The sequence below is a fragment of the Engraulis encrasicolus genome, unplaced genomic scaffold (assembly GCF_034702125.1).
Source record: "Engraulis encrasicolus isolate BLACKSEA-1 unplaced genomic scaffold, IST_EnEncr_1.0 scaffold_75_np1212, whole genome shotgun sequence".
Taxonomy (NCBI): Eukaryota; Metazoa; Chordata; class Actinopteri; order Clupeiformes; family Engraulidae; genus Engraulis; species Engraulis encrasicolus.
The window spans coordinates 158469-181548 of NW_026946093.1; the positions used below are offsets into that span (position 1 = coordinate 158469).

The 23080-nt window shown below is 45.0% G+C and overlaps 1 long non-coding RNA gene across 1 annotated transcript; it reads left to right on the forward strand.

The window, feature by feature from the left end:
• Positions 1 to 305: 305 nt before the first annotated feature.
• LOC134444817 (uncharacterized) lies at positions 306 to 3917 on the forward strand. The gene is made up of 7 exons (XR_010034113.1): positions 306 to 399; positions 1733 to 1802; positions 1999 to 2103; positions 2553 to 2631; positions 2736 to 2845; positions 3048 to 3152; positions 3749 to 3917. It is a non-coding gene; the product is annotated as an uncharacterized LOC134444817 (long non-coding RNA).
• The last annotated feature ends 19163 nt before the right edge of the window (positions 3918 to 23080 follow it).

Here is a 23080-nt window from a genome sequence, read left to right on the forward strand (position 1 = left end):
AAAATAGAATCATCTGAATGATCTTTCTTGGACATACATTTTGAAGTGACCCTTCGAATTAAAAAGGTTCCTCAGCTGCTTTTGAGGAAAAACATCAATGTGCTTGGCCACTCTGGTTTTTAAATGGTATTCTGAACTAAAGCAAGGATTGTTCAAGTTAGTTGAAAATAGACCGTCTCTGGTTAAATTAGTTCTACACCAAGCCTTTAGGTGGCAGTAAAACGAATCGGCACAATGCGAATTCCACACACAAGCCAGCCACAAAGAAGCCATCAGCCGCGGTCAACAGCACCTCCCTGATTGAACAGAACCACGCGTTGTCTGTGTGGTTTAGAAGTTTCTTGGTGATATGGGGGGAAAGTTCCTCACATACCAACGGAAAATGGGCTTCATATACATGTAAGTACATTTTACTCAACTGTGGTTTAAAGTTTCAGTACTCACGAGCGATTGAATAGCTCCTCTGAACACAGATCCGCCATTGCTAAGTTATGACACAGCCGCTTTACATAGCTGGTAGCTCAAGTCCCCTCAATGTGACTACACTAGTTGCTGCTGTACGCTAGGAAATTCTGATGACTTGCGAGCATCGTAATGACAAAATGCTGTGGTGAAACAGTGAATATGTTAACTATACTTGTTGATGGTAAATTGTTCGACATTGCTCGTTCTCAGTTGCCTTTCCCCTGCCTAAAGATGGACAAAGGCTACCGTTAGCATGCTATTGCGTTAGCTCATCAACTAGATGCTGGGCAGTGGGCACTGCTCATTTTTCACGTCTGCCCGGCATTTCGCTGATGAACTAACGCTTAGACGCCTTGCCAATGTATTTTACAGCGGCAAAAATGCATCTAGGCGACGTTGGGAAGACTGGTGTGCCGTCTGGGTATGTTGGTTTTCAGTGCTGGGCAGTAGCGAAGCGACTAGTTTAATTACATTCTCTAGTAGCTTGGTCGTAGCGTCACTACTATGGATTCCCAGATTGACGCTCCCAACTCAGGACGCTCCCATTTCATCTCGCTCCCACTAGCCAGACTATTGGTACCACCGCCATATGACGGAGCCAGTTATCTTGTTGATGTTAGTTTTTTGTTTCTAACCCTAACCTAAACCTAACCCTAAACCTAACCCTGACCCTAAATTGCTTGTATGTGGCAGTATATGATAATACGTGAAATATAATCGGGTGGGACCGCACGTCCGGGAGTGATAGAAACACCTGGGACCGCACGTCCGGGAGCGATCTCAGTTGGGAGTCTCCATCCCCTTACCCTACTATGTATCGAGTAGCTAACATCCCTTGAAACGCCTTGCCCTTTCACCAAACCGACCGATTCTTCCTTGTTGCGTTCTATATTATAAAAGCTAACCGTGAGTAGTTCTGGCGGCAGCTCTCAGTAACGCGAGCCCAATGTATCAGCGCGAGCTCAATATCGACCAGAGTGGTCAAGTTGAGCACGCCACCCCGAAATCAATGTGAAATACCCTGCCATTTGCAACAGTAGGCAACCTGTCCTTTTAAAAGTATGGGTCCTCAAAACAGCACTTGTTGCACAAATAAGTGTAGATGGCCTCTTCAAGAAATTGAAATTATGTATGGTCACTTTTTCTTATTGTTTCACGTGGAGGTCTACTGACCTTGTCTAAATAATGTAGGCTAGTTTATGTCCATGTATTAAGTTATATTAGGACCCAGGGTTAATGGGTTATTCTATTTGCCATGTTTTCACAGGCTGCTGTCTCATAATATGGCGAAGACGAGTCACCTGAAGGCCTAACTCGCCATAGAAGACTGAAAGAATGTAAGATTAACTTCTTTGTGACCAATGTGACTTGCTCATTGATACATTTGCTATGTCAATATGAGGTGCATGGCAAAATATTTAATTTATTTGTCTCGCTTCTAGGAGCTGTAGAAACAACAGGGTGTTCTTTTTCAGGGTATTCTTTTTTATAGAACTGGACAGGTCATTTATTCGTTCCCCTTGTTTTTTGAAGTGTCCTGCAGGATGCTGTGTCCTGCAATCCTGTGTGCTGTGCTACAGACGCGTGTGGAGGTCAACCCAAAATGGGCACAGTCTCACCACAGAAGAGTGAAAGAGGGTAAGCTTAACCTATAGCCTACGTCAGGGTCGGGGAACGTTTCTCATTCGAAGGGCCGCTTCAAATTCATCCGAGGGGCCGTAAAAGTCCTCCAAGGGCCGTACTATGAACACAAACCAGGGTTTTCCCTTTCACTTTAGGCCTATATTGAAGGCAGCCACATTTAAACAAACGCCACCTTCTTCAGGTTCCCTGAATATAACTTAATTGTATTGCAAATGTATTTTCTAAGATTCCTTTACAAAATATGTCATATTTCATGTGAAGCTGAATAGCATTAAAATTATATCGGGGGGCCAGATAAAAATGCCTCAAGGGTCGCAAACGGCCCTAGAGACATAGGTTCCCCACCCCTGGCCTACATTGTCAATATGACTTGTGCTACTTTATAGATAAGTAATCAATGCTGTGCATTGCTATGTTTTGATTTATTTTCTTACATCCTACAGATCCTGGCAGGGAGACGGTAGTGTCCTGCAGAATGGTGATGGGCCAATCTTACAAGAGACCACAGAAAACTGATATAGTGTAAGATTATCCCTGTTGGGCTCAATAGGTCTTGCTTATTGACATATTTGCTATGTCAATATGAGGTCCATGACAAAGTATTTATTTATTTGTCTCGCTTCTAGGAACTATAGAAACAACAGTGCCTGCTGCAGTATAACGAGGACACCCTGAGCAGAGAGCTCCAATAGACCCAGGTCCAGTGTCTTGGCAGGGTGAAATGGCACTGATATGGGTATGTACTAATTTCAGTTAAAATGAATGAATGAATTAATTCTCATATCTGAATAATGTGAACACTGGATTTACCACACACACACCCTAGGCCTAGATGATTTGGACCCAAGGTTACTTTTACCACAGCTCTGGCACATCAATTTTCATTTGTTTAATAACTGGTCAGGTAATTTATTCATTCCCCTTGTTTTTTTTTGTAGTGTCCTGCAGGATGCTGTGTCCTGCAATCCTGTGTGCTGTGCTACAGACGCGTGTGGAGGTCAACCCAAAATGGGCACAGTCTCACCACAGAAGAGTGAAAGAGGGTAAGCTTAACCTATAGCCTACGTCAGTGGTGGGGAACCTTTCTCATTCGAAGGGCCAATTCAAATTCACCCGAGGGGCCGTAAAAGTTCTCCAAGGGCCGTACTATGAACACAAACCAGGATTTTCCCCTTCACTTTAGACCTATATTGAAGGCAGCCACATTTAAACAAACACCACCTTCTTCAGCTTCCCTGAATATAACTTAATTGTATTGCAAATGTATTTTCTAAGGTTCCTTTACAAAATGTCATATTTTATGTGAAGCTGAATAACATTAAAATTATATCGGGGACCAGATAAAACGGCCTCAAGGGTCGCAAACGGCCCTCAAGACATAGGTTCCCCACCCCTGGCCTACATTGGCAATATGACTTGTGCTACTTTATAGATAAGTTCTCAATGCTGTGTATTGCTATGTTTTGATTTATTTTCTTACATCCTACATATCCTGGCAGGGAGACATAGTGCATGAGACCATAGAAGACTGAAATAGGAGATTATCCCTGTTGGGCTCAATATGACTTGCTTATTGATATATTTGCTATGTCAATATGAGGTGCATGGTGAAGTATTAATTTATTTGTTGTTTCTACAGCTCCCAGAAGTGAGACTGAGTGCCTGTTGCAGTATGACGAGGACGCAGTGACCAGAGACCTTCAGTAGACCCTGCTGGCATGATTGGCGTCTGAAGAACATGAAATCAACAGCAATGTTTATAATGTTGTACATACCTGTATAGTCTGTATTAAAAGGCAGTACCTGTAGTATTTTTCCTCTTACTTTCATATTTACCACATATTTACTATGAATTGACAACTTTTACTAAAATCCATTTTTGTATGTGCCCTGACTAAAACTATCCTTAAACCTAACCTGTCAGAGATGTAACAACAACCTGCTCTTAGCAATGTGGCAGCAGTCTACTTGGATGCAGCGGGGAACATAGAACCCTTTTTTTGAAAAAGCATTGTATGTTTCTGAGTTTTATGAATTGTGCCCTTCCCAAACATCATGCATAGGCTAAGTGTATCTATGACACGCTGATTTGAACTCACTATCGCGTGGGTCCAATACGCATTTTCAAGTTAAGTCGTGCTCCACAACGCCCTGTGACAGGTTAGGTTTAGGGATGGTTTTGGTGTAGGCACAATTTAGGTATAAATTCGCCTAATCTCGCTGTTCTTGGCAAAAGTAAAGCAGCAGAAACATTACTTCACTGACAGGTTAGGTTTAGGGGTGGTTTTGGTTAGGGCACAGCAAAACATATTTGCGTTTAGTAACAGACATGCGCTGTGACAAAACAAAATCGCCGACACGGCGGGAAAACTGCGCAAACCTCGTCACTAGTCAAAAGTGCATGAAAGCGCTTTACCGTTGCGTTGAGGAGCACGCTTTGAATTCAAAATGCGTCGCACCATGCACTAGCGTGCGATACGTACGCTAAAGCATGATGACAGCCTGCCCAAACTTAAATTGTCGGCAATTAATGTTTCCTAGTTGTACATTTGTGACCTGAGTGCTGTGTACATCACTGCATATATAGGCCTAGTGTATTGTTTGCAGGGTATGTGTGTAGTTGCATGGTTCTTGTCAAAGTGTGTGTACATTGTTTGGTGTGATATTAAAAGCCTATTTTAAAAAATCATTTTCATTTCATTCATTTTCATTTTATCAATAAATTCACATCATGCATGCTAAAGCCCCATCACAGTGCAGCCTATAATGATGTGACTATACAAAGTAAAATCAACCTAGGTATATTATTAATAATAATTTTTGCATAATTATACGGACCTACTGTATACGGTCTGCATAAATTAATCCAACGTAACCAATAGAAGGTCGTAGCTGCTAACCAATAGCGCAGCTCTTTTACTTTGAGTCACGTGTCTTTTTCGTCCAATAAGAGCAAGGCTAGTCCGCGTTCCGGGCTGGCTGTCATTGCCTTTCATGTGGTAATCGTTGGGCCATTAACACCCTGCTGTGAGACCTATCGCGGCTCGCGATTCGTTTCCGGGCGATTTAGGTGTCATCAAAATTGTTAGTTTTGATTCTCTCAAGCGCTCAAAATCAGACGAAAGTTAGGCAAGTCCGTGGGCGATTAGGGACGAGTTCATTGTCACAAATCCCCCTTTTCGTGCTGTGTACTCTACTGTCAGTTTAGATATGTTTTCAAGTAAGCTTAGCTGATTTTCATATACATGTCTGATTCCCTTCTGTCTCCCCTTCTGTTTAGTTAGCAACCTGCTATGACTAATTTTCTCCCGGTTGTTTACTAGTTGCTACGTCTCATTCGAAACGATCGGAGTGTTTTCAAGCATTGTTTGGACGCATATAAATGTTCGGAACGCTCCGTGAACCTCTCGAATGCGATCATGCAATTACTAAACATCTGTGCGCGCCTGCTTGTTATTTTGTTACTGTGTGCACGGCAGGGTTTCCGTTAGGAAAAAAATCTGCTGGACAAAGTGGCTGGCCGAGTTTTCATCTTCCGGACATTTTAATAACATGCCGGTCAAATAGACTATTTCACCATTCCTAACTAGCTTAAATTTTCATTTGCATGACCTGCACATGACCGTGCATGAACAACTAAACACCCCCACCAACTGTGTTAAATGTCGTAAAATCAGACAGACACATTGCTCTGCACGCGGAGACTGTCGTCACTCCACGGCAATAGCTTTCGGCACGAACTCTTCAATGCGCTCATGATACACACAGACGCGCACCTCTCTCTCTCTCTCTCTCTCGCTCTCTCTCTCTCTCTCTCTCTCTCTCTCTCTCTCTCTCTCTCTCTCTCTCTCTCTCTCTCTCTCTCTCCATAGCCTACATAACAAACCGGTAGTGGGAAAAAAACGATTACAAAGCGATAATTGTATTTCCCCAAACCGTGTAAGCGCACTGCGAACAAGTGAACAGTGCAAGTAAACGGGAGTTAATTTAAATATAATGTGTCAGCTCAACTGGGGAACGGGGGGATCGAGCATCCGAAGCGCAAGCAAGCAGACGGCTCTGTGAAGCATCCCATTTGATGTGCTATTGCTGGAGCCATTCACAAGCCTACACAACACAACTTCTTGTTCAAACCTTGATATTTTTCTCTCGCGATGATCGCCTAGGTTACCACACGCACAATCTCGGCAGAAAACAGGCATTGCCCCATCCGAATCCAAGCTACCATTTTCCAACTGTTTTTTTGCAATGAACGCCAGTATTCTCACAGCTACCCCGACCAGCAAACTAACAAACACTACTGCTACGAACAAACTGGCTAAGAACTGCTTATTGGGATCAATCTCGAGGAAGTCACAGTGAACTTGTGAAACACATGTTTACACAATGGCTGAGACGAAGGGAAATAGAAAGCTAACACAAATGAGCTGGGACCTGAATCTGCGATTATTATGGCAGCAGGCAGGCTAGATAGCTGGAGATCTGCTAATAGACAAAGTTTGCCTTACCTGAACTGAGTTGTTGAGCGTGTCACTACCTTGTTTCTGAAAGTATTTCCATTTGGGGGCAGCAATAGTCCAACTGATGTGTTGAAAACAAGGCCAGCCATCTTATTGCATTACTGTATTATTACACGGTCACTGTTTGTTTATCACTCTTCGCATGAGAAAGCGCTAGCTAGCTGTCAGCTGTCAAGAAGATCTGACGGTGAAATTCGGCTATTCTGATTGGTCGACAGGAATCACATGATTGGCTGTTTATCTACATGTCGAGGACGCAGCTGTGTGCGCCCAAGAAGAGAAAATAGATTTTAAATAGACGGGATACGGCTGTTATAAATTTCAAACGGACACTTTGACCGGTGAGATTTTTTTTTATCGGACATTCAAAAATTTTACCGGCTAATGACCGGTAATTACCGGACAACGGAATGTCTGGTGCACGGCCTCAACAGGCCCTGCCTTGATTAGCTAGCCAGCTGCTAATCTCCACAGCATAAGCTGTTCCTACTGACACACAGTCACCGCTTCTCTCTCTCTCTCTCTCTCTCTCTCTCTCTCTCTCTCCCTCTCCCTTGAGAATAATCACGCTTGTAGAAACCCCAGGACAACCCCTGTGTCTCTCGGTACAATTTGAGTAGAAACTTTCCACTGTACTGTCTGCCATTAAGTGTCCTGTGCTCTCTGCAACTTTCTGAGCTTGTGCTAGCTAACGCTAGCCAGCTCTGTGTGCATTCCGATACCTAGACAATATTTCCCCACACATGTGAGTTGCCATGTTTGTAGTCGACTACCGATATTGCTCTAGACAACCCGTCTCTCACTCCCTGCTCTGTCTCGGTTCTTTCTCTTTTTCTTCCATTCGGAGTAGCGTACATTAATTACAGAAATCCCAGACACCGTTGCAGGCCCCTAGCCTCACCGGAGAGCTAGCTCTACCTGCTATTACCTTACTAGGTAAGGTAACTAGGTAGTCACTAGCTACCATAGGTAGCCACTAGCTACCATCGCCTTTTGTTCTGCCTGAACTTTCTGTAGCCAACAGGCGCGGAGTGGCCATCGGGAGATCGGGGACTTGTCCCGGTGGGCCGCGGCCGTGAAATATATTACAGTGGCCTCGTTATGTTCTCAGCCGGCCCCAAAGTTTTTCAACACAGTACATTCTCAGTCGGCTCCATAGTGTTAATGAGTTACAGTAAAGATTCACTAACTTCAAATCAATTCTTATGGAAAAAGAGTTGACTCACCACTATATATACCGTCTACCCGACCGCAATACCTCAGTGACGGTGTCAAACAGTAAATTGGCCACACCCCTTCTCTACTGATAATGTTCATACACCGTAGATCGCGGAAGTTTACTAGATCTTAGTATCATAGTTTCGTTTTCAGTATTTCAAGAACCTGTGATATTTAGATTGGTTACCAAGGAATGGAAATATTAGTAAGTTGTGATTTATTTTCCGATTTCCACATGACTGTTGCAGTTTACAGTCTGCCACTCCAGATTCACTTGTTCTGTGGTTATTGACTTTGGTTACGAACAGACTCCACCAAGTGGTAAGGAGGTGAACTGCAGCTAAGCAGGAAAACACGTTGTACATGTTTTGATGGCATTGGTTTGTTAGAACTAGCGGTAGGCCTATATCTCCTTACAGTCGAAATCATGTTATATCATACATATATTTATATGTGGCACATTTAGGATGTAGCCTATGTAATGTCTGAAGAAATGGAACAAAATAATTACCACACAAGATTCTGATGTGAGCAGTGCTGGGTGTGTAGCCTAAACAGCGGATTCAAATGTAATTGCAAGAAACAAAGACATTTGCTGCGACGAAGACAGCGTTTTAAGGTAGGCCTACACCGTTTGGTTATTAATTTTCTTGACTTATGGTTGTGCTTTGAAGTAGCCTAGGTTTGGCTTAGTTGCTGCATGGTGGGTTTATTGCACAATGTAGACAGACTTTTTGTAAGCTATAGCCTATAAAAATCCCCACACTCAAAACTTTGTGCCCATGCTCATCTTGTCTTCCTTAAACGATATTTCAATAGGCCTACAAACTGTCAAAATGACAGTGGAGTGCACATTTTCATGGAACAGTAGCGTGATGTAGCCTAACCTGCAATGTTCTATGGTGAATGCTTTGGACTGTGATGATGGCTGTGTAGGCCTATTTCATCAAGTGTAGGCTACAATTCTCCACTTCAGGTTGATATTTTGACAACACTAATGTCCACATGTAGTAGACCTACGACTGCAGATTTCGTGTTTTTTGTCTTTTTGGTTAGGAAACCATGTTGTTCGCGTTGTTGTTGTTTTTTTTTTTTTTGGTGTTGGTGGAGGGGGTGTCGTGCCGAAAAGCGAGTGCCTGCCAGAACACGAGTGCCCTCATTGAAACCAATGGAAACCGATGACCAATTTTTCAGATAGTTTTTACCCATTTTTGCAGATAAATCTGACACAATTTAAGATGGAAAGCCTATCAATAAATCATCTACATTCATTCTGGAAGTATTACAAAGAACTGGTTACAATTTCAGTATTATTTCCATGAAATAATCGAAGAATTGTCATAACAAATGTTACAGTTTCATTCAAATAGCTCATATTAAGTGCAGGACGAGTAATGTTTCATAAGCATATTTTTAGTTCATAAATTATGTAATTCATTCTGCAAGAAATTGTATAATTTTCTCTCAAAAAATGTCATTGGTTTCAATGAGGGCACTCGTGTTCTGGCAGGCACTCACTTTTTGGCACGACAGGGTAAAAAGGGCCGCTAAGGGAAAAAATCTCCCGGTGGGAATACTCTTCCCACTCCGCCCATGGTAGCCAATGTTAGCTTGGCTTGACCAAACACACACACGCGTTTGGTCCACCATTTTCGTGTCCACAAGACACACGCACCCACACACACACACACACACACACACACACACACACACACACACACACACACACAGGCTAGAAGCCTCTCTCTCTCCCTCTCTCTTTTCCCCTCTTTTCTTCTTTTATTTTCCTTCCTTGTTTTATAGTATTTGTGCCTTATGATTGTATTATTCCATTTAACCGACATTGAATGTAATGCTTTATTTAGATTACTTGGTAGTTAATAAAAGTTATTAATTTAATTGCATTTTGTCTGTTATTGCATTGTGTACGTACGGAATCAACTTACTTAGAACTTTTGCCTTCAACCGAGTTTTGTGCCCCTTGTATTGACAGTCACAGTGAACAGTTGGTCTCATACCTTTAAGGTGACTGCTTCATTGTACTGCCAATCACAACATGTACAAGTACTCCTATTAGTCTTGATCTTTTGCAATTTATTGTGAAATACTGATATTAATATCCAAATCAAATGAGACTGATTTACTTATGAGACTGATTTATTTATGAGACTGATTTATTAATGAGACTGATTTATTTACATTTTTGATTGATTAATTATGACTTATTACATACGTAATAATTGATAAATCTCCCAAAACGTGACTGTACATGCATATTTTGGTTACCCATGGTGTGAGGATTTATTCTTCGAGCCCATTAATGTAATCTCAATTGCATAACTGCAATTGTCCCTACACATCATTGAGCCACTCAGGGGAAACCTCAAATGTGAGGTTGCAGAAAGACACCCAAAGATATTATAGGAAACAAACATTCTGCCAGGAAGAATGTGCCGTTTTGTCATCTGAGAAAGTTAAGAGCCTTATCACAACTACCACAAACAATTTAGAGCGGTCCCTGATGTTTAACAGGTACATATTCAGCATCAGAAACTAGGGTATGTAAACTTTTGAACAGGGTCATTTGAGTAGTTTGGGTTGTGATCATGCTTTTGAAAGAGTAAACACAGAACATTGCTAGTAAATGTCTTAAGGCAGTCAGTAGCAATGAGTGAAAAAAAAGGTTTTGTGTAATCCTTCATATTTTGGGAGAAATTGCCAAGAAAGCGTATATTCTCCTGGGGTATGTAAACCACCACTGTACAGGTCTCAAGCACAAGAAACATTGGGATGATAATAGTAAGTGTTTATTTAAAAAAGAAACGAGTTAAAAGTCAACGCGACTCATGGCGTACATGTATATGGGGGTTCTTCTTATGTTGTTGCATTGCTTCAGGGATTGAAAGCAGTACTACGTATTACTTAAGTCATTTTGGTTGAGACATCAGGTACGTTTAATGAAATGTACATGACTGTTATTAAAATGGAGGATAAAGGGCTGGAGCTGGAGCTCGCTGGCAGGTTCCATCTTCATGATTTCCACACACTCATCTGAATGAACAAATATGAAGAAAATAAACCAGGAAGTTTTAATCATGAAGCTTTGGTACCATGGTGTATGAAAATAGCTGGATAGCTGTTTTGTCTGTGGGATGTTCAAGCATATACAAACACACCACATAATTTTAAAATTGTCATACATGCTTTAACAACCGTTGCTGCACATGAATGTAATTCACTCCAATGTCACTTCATGTTCTACTTCAGTAATTCTAGTGACAAATATCTTTGTAATAGCTGTACATTGGCATTTTCTATTCATACAAATTCATACAAATGTCTATTCATACAAAGCCTACCCATCTGATGATGAATTACTGGAGTCTATGCTGTGCATAGCTGGTAATGCATGAAGTAAGTGAGGGTCAATTAATCTGATCTTGAACATAATTTGAAGAACATGCCCACAGACATGGCAGCACAAGAACGTAGGCTATTGCTTTCAAAAAACAAAGTAGCCTTATGAAAAAGGACTGGAGGCTTGGAGACAATGAAAATGGACTAGCTCCAAAACGCATTTGCTATAGACATACTTCTTATGTAACTTTTCCGTTATAATGTACATCTCCTACGAGCTATGCGTGCGCCTCCTTTTTCATTACCCTGCTTTGAGTGATCACTAGCCTAAGGCTCACAACTATAGTCGCAGAGGGCATGTTGCAAGACTGTCCAACTTGTATGTAATGGTCATTTTTTCCCCCTGTCATTATGTTTAAATTACAACGTGATGAAGTGGGTGACATGAGGATGGGACTCGCTAGCTAAGCTAATATTACTCAAGTGCTATTATAAGCTACCCTACAAGATTTCATTACCGTTATATATTGATATTCGCCACACTTATTGATCAGCAGTTTTTTCATGGGTTATGTTTCAGTGAAAATCAAGGTTTCTTTATTGACACTTACCAGTCGCACAGCCTAAAAGTGGGTTGGTTCAGTAGCACCATCACAGCGTGATATACATTTTTCACCTTTGTTATTGCCATCGTGGGAGGGGCGGGACATGACTTGAAATGAGCATTCTCTGATTGGGTGTTTTGTCGTCCAATCAGCAACTGTGTTGCCGTTGCTAAGGTGGAATCCTGTACATTTTTGGCTTCAAAACGTTGAATGGAAAAGAGCGTTGATTTGGAGTCCATTATATATACTGTCAATGGTATGTATGTGTGTGTTTCAGTTTGTGTGTGTGAACGCCTGTATGTGTGTGTGTGTGTGCACTTCAATTTGAGTGAATGTATATGTGATGCATAATTGTGTGTGTGTGTGTGTGTGTGTGTGTGTGTGTGTGTGTGTGTGTGTGTGTGTGTGTGTGTGTGTGTGTGTGTTTGAGTGTGTGTGTGTGTGTGTGTGTGTGTGTGTGTGTGTGTGTGTGTGTGTGTGTGTGTGTGTGTGTGTGTGTGTGTGTGTGTGTGAGAGAGAGTATGTGGTGTGTGTGTTTGAGTGTGTGTGTGTGTGTGTGTGTGTGTGTGTGTGTGTGTGTGTGTGTGTGTGTGTGTGTGTGTGTGTGTGTGTGTGTGTGTGTGTGTGTGTGTGTGTGTGTGTTGTGATACCAGTTCAGTTCAAGGGCAGCTCAAAGTAATGCAAGGACACAGGTTTTCAAAATAATTGCAAGTTTTTAATGTGGTACTGGGAGAATTAACAATGGAAAGGGGGGGGGTCTCAGAGGCAAACGTTCAACTAAGATGGTCTTCTTATTAAACTTCAACATAAATCAAGGCCCGTGGCTCTTAAAAGGGAACTAAAAAGTCTTTTCCTAATCGGGTGTCTCTTCAACAGAAAATCCTCTTCTTATGAGTTTCAGCAAACAGTCACTCACACGTTTTGTCTTTGGGTAATGGTCTTCAGGTAAGTATTCCTTCCAAGGATCTCCAGGTAAGTATTTTCCTCTCCAGGTAAGTATTTTCTTCAAGCCCAGAACAGATGAAACACTCTTCAAACAATGCTCTCCTCTGAGAGAGTGCAGCCAGGAGCTCCCCAAACTCCAGACTGATTCTGAGTGCGTTACTCTCTCTCTCTAGCTCCTCAGCTGCTCAAGCCCTCATCAGGCACAGCTGTGGCCTAATCGGTGACTGCAGCTGTGGTGCTCTGTTAAGGAGTGCAGTTCCCGGTTCCGCCACCAGATGGAGCCATAGAGGGTGGTGTTTGAAGCCATCTTGAGGGGATGTAGCACCCCTCCAGCACACAGCCTCTCATGACGTCACACATCCCCCCCCTCGAGATCGACGTCCTCGTCGGTCTGAATGACGCGAAGAGAGCATCTCGGCGGGAGAGGCCATCAGCGTTGCTGTGGCTCTTGCCAGCTCTGTGGGTGACAGAAAAGCTAAAGGCCTGTAAACTCAGAAACCATCTGGTGATTCTAGTTTCTTTATTTCTGGCCATCCACTGTAGAGGTGCATGGTCAGAGACGACAGTGAAACGTCGGCCCAGGAGATAATAGCACAGAGATTCCAGGGCCCACGTAATGGCAAGGCATTCCTTCTCCACAGTTCAGTAATTCTTCTCTCTTGGGAGCAATACAGAATAGGGTGTTCCTCACCTCGGTGCACTTGGTCAAGTACAGCTCCCAGACCCACCTCCAAAGCATCCGTCTGGACAATGAATTCTCGTTTGAAATCCGGCGCCACCAGGACTGGGCTTCAACACAGGGCTTCCTTCAAGCCGATGAAGGCAGTCTTCTCTTTGGCCGCTGTGGTCAGAGGAACCTGCCAGTAGCCTTTTGTAAGGTCAAGAGTTGTTAGGAAGCGAGCCTGTCCTAAAGCATCCACCATCTCATCAACACGAGCCATTGGGGATGCATCAAACTCAGATACTTCATTCAATTTTCTGTAATCGTTGCAACATCTCACCGACCCGTCAGGTTTGGGTACCAGTACAATGGAACTTGCCCATGCGCTTTTTGAGTCCTCAATGACCCCCAACTCCAGCATTTTCTTTACCTCCTCCTCGATGATTGCTTTCCAAGCCTCAGGATCACAGTAGGGTCGCTGAGTTACCGTCTGGCCAGGTATGGTTCGGATGTCATGTTGGACCACCTCTGTGTGTCCAGGGAGGGAGGAGAAGACGTCCCGGTTACGATCCACCAGCTCCAGGGTTATCTGCCGTTGATGTGGGGATAGGCTTGGACCCACTTGAACCTCTTCTCTGGCTGGTTCCATAGATTCTGTAGGTGGCAGACAACTAAACAGCGCCTCTCTGGAATTCCACTTTTTTAGTAGATTGACATGATATATTTGTTCAGGTTTTCTTTTGCCTGGTTGTCTCACCTTGTAGTTGACCTGTCCAACCTTTTCAATGACCTCATATGGACCTTGCCAGGTTGCCAAGAATTTGCACTCCACTGTTGGTACCAGCACCAGCACTCAGTCTCCAGGCTTGAACTCTCTGGGTTGGGCAGGTCGGTTATAGGCAGCTTGCTGTTGATGTTGAGCGTTCTCCATATGCTCACGTACAATAGGGTAGATGGCCTTCATCCTTTCTTTCATCGCTCCAACATGCTCTATTAGGGTTCGCTGTCTGCAGGTTTGCTCCTCCCAAGCCTCCTTGGCAATATCATCTGTCCTCTGGGTCTGTAGGAAAGCAGAAGCTCAAACGGAGAAAAGCCTGTAGAAGACTGGGGTACCTCTCTCATGGCAAACATTAGGTAGGGTATCAGCTGATCCCAGTTTCGCTCATCCTCTTCGATCGCCTTCCGCAGCATTTCCAATGTCTTGTTAAAGCGCTCAACTAGGCCATCGGTCTGGGGGTGGTAGACCGATGTTCTCAGCTATTTGATTTTCAACAGAGCTCCTTCATCACTCGGGACATGAATGGGGTTCCTTAGTCTGTTAGGATCTCCTTTGGGAGGCCCAGGCTAGTGGAGAGCAATAACAGCTCTTTTGCTATTTGTTTGCATAATCCAGTATAACAAGGATGTACTGGTGTCCTCTGGAACTCCTTGGTAATGGGCCCACTATATCTAGCCCAATTCTTTCGAAAGGTGTTTCAATGACTGGCAAGGGAATGAGTGGACTTCTATATGAGGGTTTGGGGGCCCTTAGCTGACATTCAGGGCAACTGCAACTATAGTTCTCCATCTCCTTGTGTATCCCGGGCCAATAGAACCGTTGCAAGATCCTCTCCTTTGTTTTCTCCACTCCTAAGTGGGCCCCAATTGGATGGGTGTGGGCTAGGTTGAGCACTGTGTCACGATATGGCTGGGGCACAAGAAGCTGCTCATGGACTTCATTATTTTCTTCCACCATTTGATACAGTAGGCCGCGGTGAACCGCAAAATGGGGGTAGGAAGCGTTTGTCCTATTCCCTAGCACTGTCCTTTCTAACACCTTGATATTTCTTAGCTCATTTACAAGAGTAGGATCCTGCAATTGGGCCATGCCATACTGCCCTGTGAGCGGGGGAAGCTCTTCGGTACCTTGGACTTCTTCGGCGTTGGGGCTCGGTGCACTCTGCAGGATCAAGTTTTCCTATCCAGTGTCCGTGCCTGGCTCAGTGTCTACATGGGGGTCTGCCATTCCTGCGAGGGCAGAAGAACGCACAAGGGGTTCTAAGTGTTGCACTGGTGTGTTCATTGGATGGGTCTTACCTCTCTTCCTCCGAAGGAACCCGAGTTAGCCTCTCCTGTGTCTCTCTCCAGAGTGAGAGAAAGGCTGGACAGTCCCGGCCTATTAGGACAGGCACGGGTAGGGACTCGACCACACCTGCCGTTATATATATGGTTCCGCGGGTAGTGGTCACTGCAAGGTCAGTGGTGGGGTACTCTCGGGTCTCTCCATGGACACATGACACTGGAAGTACACCGGCAGTAGCGAGACATGAGGGATCTACCAAGTCTTAACGTATCGGTGTAATGTGGCTACCTGAATCCAGCAGGGCTTCCACGTCATGATGATTCTGTTACTGGGCAGATCGGGGGCTTATCTGGAGTGCCATATGTGTAACCGACAAGTGATGCGAATAGGTGGGCAGATGAGCAAGAGGAGGGTTCCGTCGGCATGGGTTCATCCAAGGGTTTCGTGCACTGCCAGGAGAAGTGCCCCACCTCACCACACCGGCTCCACCTGGAGTATGGCTAGTTCCTGTGGCAGCTGCATTGAAGGTCCTAGGGCGTTTGGGGCGGTTTCCACCAGTCTGCTGTGGGGGTGCAGCCCTGGAGTCTTTCCTGGAGGTACGGAGCATTTCGGTTGTGGCCTGGTGCCTTTCCACCGCCTCTACTGTGAGATCGGCTGTGGTCAGGGCCAGTGGACTTATGAGGCGTTTTGCCTCGTATGGCAGGGCTCGTAGGTAATTGTCCACGACAATAGCTTCAACTACCACTGCAGCTGTATTTTTTTCTGGCTCTAGCCATTTTCTTGCAATCCGGGCCAGCTCATGCATCTGTGCACGAGGGGGCTGGTCAGGATTGAACGTCCAGCTGTGGAACCGCTGGGCCATACTAAATTTTGTGAGCCCATGTCGGCTAAGTATTTTAGGACATCATAGTCCGTCACCTTATCTGGAGGAAGGTCTCGGACTGCATTTAATGCTTCTCCGGTTAAAAAGGGGGCTAACAGTCCTACCCACTGTACTTTGGGCCATGCCTCTCTGGTAGCTGTGGCTTCACATGTATGTAAGTAGGCCTCCACATCATCAGTAGGTCCCATCTTGGATAGGAAATTACTGGCCTTAATCTGGGGCATATTACAGTTAGCCATTTGCTTTTGGAGCTTTATTTCCTCTGCCTTTAGGATATTGGCCTTCTTCTGCTCCTCTAGCAGTGCAGCGCTTGCTTGAATTTGAGCCTGTTGGCCTGCAATAATGGCTCTCAAAATGTACTCCATTTCTGAGAGAGTGCAGCCAGGAGCTCCACAAACTCCAGACTGATTCTGAGTTAGTTACTAGCTCTCTCTAGCTCCTCAGCTGCTCAAGCCCTCATCAGGCACAGCTGTTAAGGAGTGCAGTTCCCGGTTCCGCCATCAGATAGAGCCATAGAGGGCGGTGTTTGAAGCCATCTTGAGGGGATGTAGCACCCCTCCTGCACACAGCCTCTCGTGACGTCACAGTGTGTGTGTGACGTCACAGTGTGTGTGTGAGTATGTGGTGTGTGCGTGCGTGCGTGCGTGCGTGCGTGCGTGCGTGCGTGCGCGCGCGTTTGTGTGTGTGTGTGTGTGTGTGTGTGTGTGAGTGTGTGTGAGAGAGACCTTCAACACTCCTTTATTGTGAACCATTGTCACCACTTAAAAAATGTACTTTACATTACATGCATGTTGATCCTTCCATTCACCATAAAAGGGAGTAGACCTCTCCTTCCCCATTCCCCCCCCATTACCCCCCATACCCCGCATCATTACCACCTAAAATTAAGCTTACCACCATTACAGATTGACCAAAGTCCCTTATCTAAACACCATTTCTTTTCAAACAAAGTAACATCAGCTGTGACCTTAAAGTGGGTGAACTCAGTTACTATCCTTGCTTCAACAAGAGTCTTAAACAGGTCAGTTTGTGCCACTATTTTTCCTTCCTGCTCCAGTCTGTAACATTTCCAGATTGCCATTTTGGCTTGTCCAAGTAGGAAATTTAGACAGGTGCACACATCCTTGATTCTCTTCGAGTATTTGACTCCAAAAATAAACAGTTCTTTCGTAAAAATAAAACCAAAACAACTACACACCTTTGTAAGTAAACAAAACAATGGGGTCAGTTTTGCACATTCTGAGAACACATGGAACACGGTATCAGGCACGTTACACAGCACACATAAGTTTGAGTCCTTATTTCCTATCCTTGAAAGAAAAACCCTTGTGGCCATGACACAATGCAAAACCCGCCACTGAAGGTCTCCAGCACGCTTGGGGATAGGACTTTTGTACAGTGTTCGCCATGCAGGGACAGTTGACTGGCTGACACCTAAGGAAACCCTCCACCTTGTATCAGGCCGCCCTTGTAATTGTGCCAAGTGAGAGATTCTAACGAGTGTGTAATAGATCACCTTCTTCCCCACCTTGTCAAAAGACATATCCATACACCCCGTCCACGAGAGAAGGGAGTCCGTACGCCTCCCCGTTCCTGCTAGTTTGGGGGATAGTTTTACCACTGGAAAAGCTGCAGTTCCCACGCCACTGACTATGAACTCCCCAATAAAGTCCTTCAGCTCTCTTGGCAAGGAGCCCTGTAAGACCCCCAGCAACGTATCGATGGCCCTCACTGATCTGCACCCCAGTTGCTGCGCCACCGCCTCTGGTGTTCTCCACTCCCTCGTAGAGAGATCTAGGAGGTTCCCCACCCTTGTGATGCCATTATTAAAGAAAAGGTCCACTACCCCCTGTGAAAAACCTTGCTGTGTGGCCAAAAAGGTGTTGTGGAATAATGGCTCCTCTATCCCAAAATGGTCATGGCCTCCCCTTGCCCTCCTGAACAACCCCCATATCTTGAAAACGGAACAATAGAAAGGAGAAGAACTTTTGAGTCCATTTTGTACCAACCCACTGTCCATCAGAGCCCAATGTCTATCAAGCGCCCCTCCGGCTGCCCCCCTGAGCACAGCGCGCCCAAAGGGGATCCAAGGTGCACTCTCTGAGGAGTACAGCAACCTCTGTAGTGACTGAAGCCTTAGTGCATCAACTTTTGACTGTGCGTGTATTAGCCCCTGCCCGCCTTCGCACAGCGGTAGATGCAAAACCCCTGGAGGCAGCCAGTGATGTCCATCCCAAAAAAAATTAACAAACTCTTTCTGGATCTGTCCAATTAGCTCTCTCGGAGGCTGCAGCACGGTCACCCGATGCCACAACATAGACGCTGCTAAGTTATTCACAATGAGAGCTCTGCCCCGGTATGATAGCTGCGGGAGCAGCCACCTCCACCTGTGCAGCCGCCCTTTAACTTTGTCTAGCAGCCCCTCCCAGTTCTTCTGCAGGAAGGTGTCAGAGCCCAAAAACACCCCCAGTATTTTAAACCCCCCTTTTCCCACACACATTGCTGAGGAAGTCGTGGTGGTGGGGTAACCCCCCAGTTTCCCAGCAGAAGAGAGGAACACTTATTCCAGTTAATCCGTGCTGATGTAGCCTTTGAAAAAGTGTCCAGACAAGACAGCAGCCCCACAATGTCATTATCATTTCTCACTACTATAGTAATGTCATCAGCATAGGCGGTCAATTTAACAGGTGATAATTCCTGGGCGCCAGGAGCAGCAACTCCCGTCAGGTGCAGTCTCAAGGCCACCAGTAGGGGCTCAATGGCCAGGGAATACAAGAGCCCTGACAGCGGGCACCCCTGGCGTACCCCCCTTGTAACTGGAAACGGCCTAGTCAGAGTTCCATTAATTTTAAGCATGGTATAATCATCCTTGTAGAGCAGCGAGATCAGATGCACAAAATTCTCCCCAAACCCAAAGGCCTTTAGGGTCTTTAATAAGTACACCATGTCCACTCTGTCGTACGCCTTCTCCTGATCTAGGGAGAAGAAACCGAGGTCGAGTGACCAGGTCTTTGATGCTGAAATTATATCCCGTATTAAGAACAAATTGTCAAAAATACTCCGGTTCGGCACACAGTAAGATTGATCCTCGTGCACCAAGGAAGCCACACAGTCCTTTAACCTATTAGCTAGGGCTTTGGATAGAATTTTAAAATCAACACAGAGCAGTGAGACTGGCCGCCAGTTGTTTAGAAGCCCCAGGTCTCCCTTCTTGGGCAGCAGCGTCACCACTGCCCTGCTGTAGCTCACTGGCAGGGTACCTCTGTCAAAACTTTCACGAAACACCTCCATCAGGTCAGGCCCTACTGTATCCCAGAAGGCCTGATAAAACTCGGCCGGCAAGCCGTCCAACCCTGGTGCCTTCCCGGTGTTCAGACCCCCCACAGCCTTGGTTATTTCCTGATAGGACAGCCCCCCCTCCAGCTCAGCGCGCTTCCCTGCGCTCAGCTGTGGTAGGCCTGATAGCAACTCCTCCACTGCTGCTGCATCACAAGGTTCAGCCTGGTAAAGAGTTTCATAGAAAGCCACAGCATGTGCCAGTATTTCCCTCTGGTCCAGTGTCTCACGCCCATCACGCAGTTTCAAATGTGAAATGGTCTTGCGTTCTTGGGCCTTTCCCTCCAGCCCCCCAAAAAAACGATGTAGGAGCATCCATGTCATTATACTGCGCAAACCGCGCCCTCACCAGCGCTCCTTTACCCCTCTCCTCCGTTATGCTTTTGAGAAGGAGCCTGTTCTTGTTTACAGCATCCGTCCTTGCCGTATTCCAGCTGCCGTCGACCTGGCCTGTTTGATCAGCAGTTGCCTTTTCAAGCTCCAGCATTTTCTCTTTCAAAGCCCTTGTGCTGTGTGCGGTGTACTGCAGGCAAAAAGCCTTTATCTGGGCCTTGCCAATATCCCACCATTGACTTTGGGATGTGTACTTTGATCTCTCCTCTCTCCATGCGCCCCAGAAAGACAGAAAAGAGTGAGTGAAAGAGTGATCCTGTAGTAACCTTGTGTTGAAATGCCAGTGGGAAGAGAAGTGCTGCTTTTGTTGGACAGAGAAAGATACTGAAATGTAGTGATGGTCTGACAAGAAGGTGGGTGAGATAGAGCTGCTATGAAACAGGCCTCTATGCTCTGCTTCAACATAAAATCTATACAACCTAGCACCTGCCATCTGAGCAGAGGTCATCCTCACCCAGCTATACTGTCTGGATACTGGAAAGGCCTCCCTCCAAACATCAATAAGATTAAACCTTGTAATTACTGACCGTAGTGCCTCTGCAGACCCCATGGTTCCGGTCAGCAATATGGGATAGAGTGCAATTCCAATCCCCCCCTGTCACAATGATGTTACCCTGAGGGCAAGCTGATAGTGCGTCAGCCAACTGCTTGAAAAATAAAATGCGCTCATTCCCCCCATTAGGTGCATACACATTGACAAAAGAGAAATATTTACCCCCCAGTTCCACATCCACCCTCAGAATGCGACCCTGCACCACTTCTACTACAGCTGGCTGACATGAAATTTTAGGTGAAAAAAGCACAGCAACTCCTGCACTAAGATTGGTCCCATGGCTCAGAAAAACACCACCCCTCCAGTCCCGTTTCCACTGCGATTCATTTGCTTCATCTGAGTGTGTCTCTTGCAACATCACCACATCCACTTTTTTTAATTGTAAATAGTTGACTAAATCTTGACGTTTTACTACACCCCTACACCCATTAATATTTAAGGAGCCAAAATTAAAACACGTCATATGGGCTATAAAAAAAAGCCAAAAAAATAAATTCACTCTATTCATTTTAACGTTTACGCGTACGCCGTTTAGGCCTTTGGGATCGATGTTTTAACTTCTGTTTAACAGCACCCATTATTTTTTTTAAATCTGTACCGTTTCGTCTGCTCCAGCTCCTCCATGGATGCCTTCTTAAAAGCCATAACGCATGATTGCAGGAAAATCCCCAGATTGGGAAACCATTTTTCAACATTTATGTTGCGTTTACTGAACGTTCTGTCGAGAAAATCATTAAGTTCCTCCACGGAATAAAGAGCGACATTTTTTCCCTTCGCAGCTACACTGTCCTGCGACGATTCAATGGTGTCATCAAGCACCTCACTCTCACCGTCAGAGAGGTTCATAGAGTTTATTGACAGGGCATCATCGCCTTCAGACACGTGTGTGAGAGAGAGAGAGAGAGAGAGAGAGAGAGAGAGAGAGAGAGAGAGAGAGAGAGAGAGAGAGAGAGAGAGAGAGAGAGAGAGAGGTGTGTTTGGAATGGTGCTGAGCCCCACAGAGGAAGACAGAAGAGAAGAGAAGAGAAGAGAAGAGAAGAGAAGAGAAGAGAAGAGAAGAGAAGAGAAGAGAAGAGAAGAGAAGAGAAGAGAAGTCAGAGTTGTTTGTATGAAGTCTCCAGTAGTGCTGAACTCACTGGCAGTGTGGATAATTCTTCCAAGCAGGCAGCTTCTCAGCAGCAGATTCATCAGGTATAGTGACATAATACAGCTCCAGCTGTGTGAGGCGGGAGGTGTGTGAGGTCAGGGCAGAGGCCAGATGAGCAATGCTCTTTTCTGACAGGTGACACCTATACAGCCTGGGAGAGACATCCGTTTACAGTTAGACAACATACAGCGCTGCCAGTTAGAATTGGCACCCCGTCATTTTATTTACAAAGTGTGCAATATATCCAGAAATAAATGGAAATATACACAACTTTTATCATCAGGATCTTTTAATTGAACATTATACAATATTTAAAATTGCCAAGTATTTATTTCCAATCCCGGGAGGTTTACCATCTTCAATTTTGTCCCTCTCCTAGTTTAGTATTTAATGCTGTTGATAATTTTTATATTTAGTATCAACCACAAGCTATCTATAGAAAAATCATGGTTGACCTTATTATTTGTTGTCTGAAGATATGTCCCATAATGTACTTAAATTTCAAGGGTGCCAATAGTAACTGGCGGCACTGTACACATCAACACTAGACACACACCTCAACACACACACACACACATACACACAAACACACATACCTCAAAAAATACATCTTTGTATGTGTGAGGGAGAGAGAGATAGAGAGAGGGAGAGAGGGGATGGGGGTGGTGGTGGTAGGGAGTTCTAACTCTTCTCACTGTGAATATGAGTGTGTACTCCAGGAGGAGTCTACAGCAGTGTGTGTGTGTGTGTGTGTGTGTGTGTGTGTGTGTGTGTGTGTGTGTGTGTGTGTGTGTGTGTGTGTGTGTGTGCGTGCGCACGCGCGCGTGCGTGCGTGCGTGCGTGCGTGCGTGTGTGTATGTGTTGTTGAGGTGTAAGCCTAGTGATGATGTGTGACGTGCACACACACACACACACACACACACACACACACACACACACACACACACACACACACACACACACACACACACACACACACACACACACACACACACACACACACACACACACACAGCTGTAGAGCCTCCTGGAGTACACAGGAACCCTGGACGGACAACTCAACAACAACAACAACAAACACATGGCCTTGTTCTTTGTGTGTGTGTGTGTGTGTGTGTGTGTGTGTGTGTGTGTGTGTGTGTGTGTGTGTGTGTGTGTGTGTGTGTGTGTGTGTGTGTGTGTGTGTGCGTATGTCAAACATCATCACTAGGCCTACAGAACATCATCACACACCTCAACAACAACAACAACACACACACACACACAAACACACACACACACACACACACAC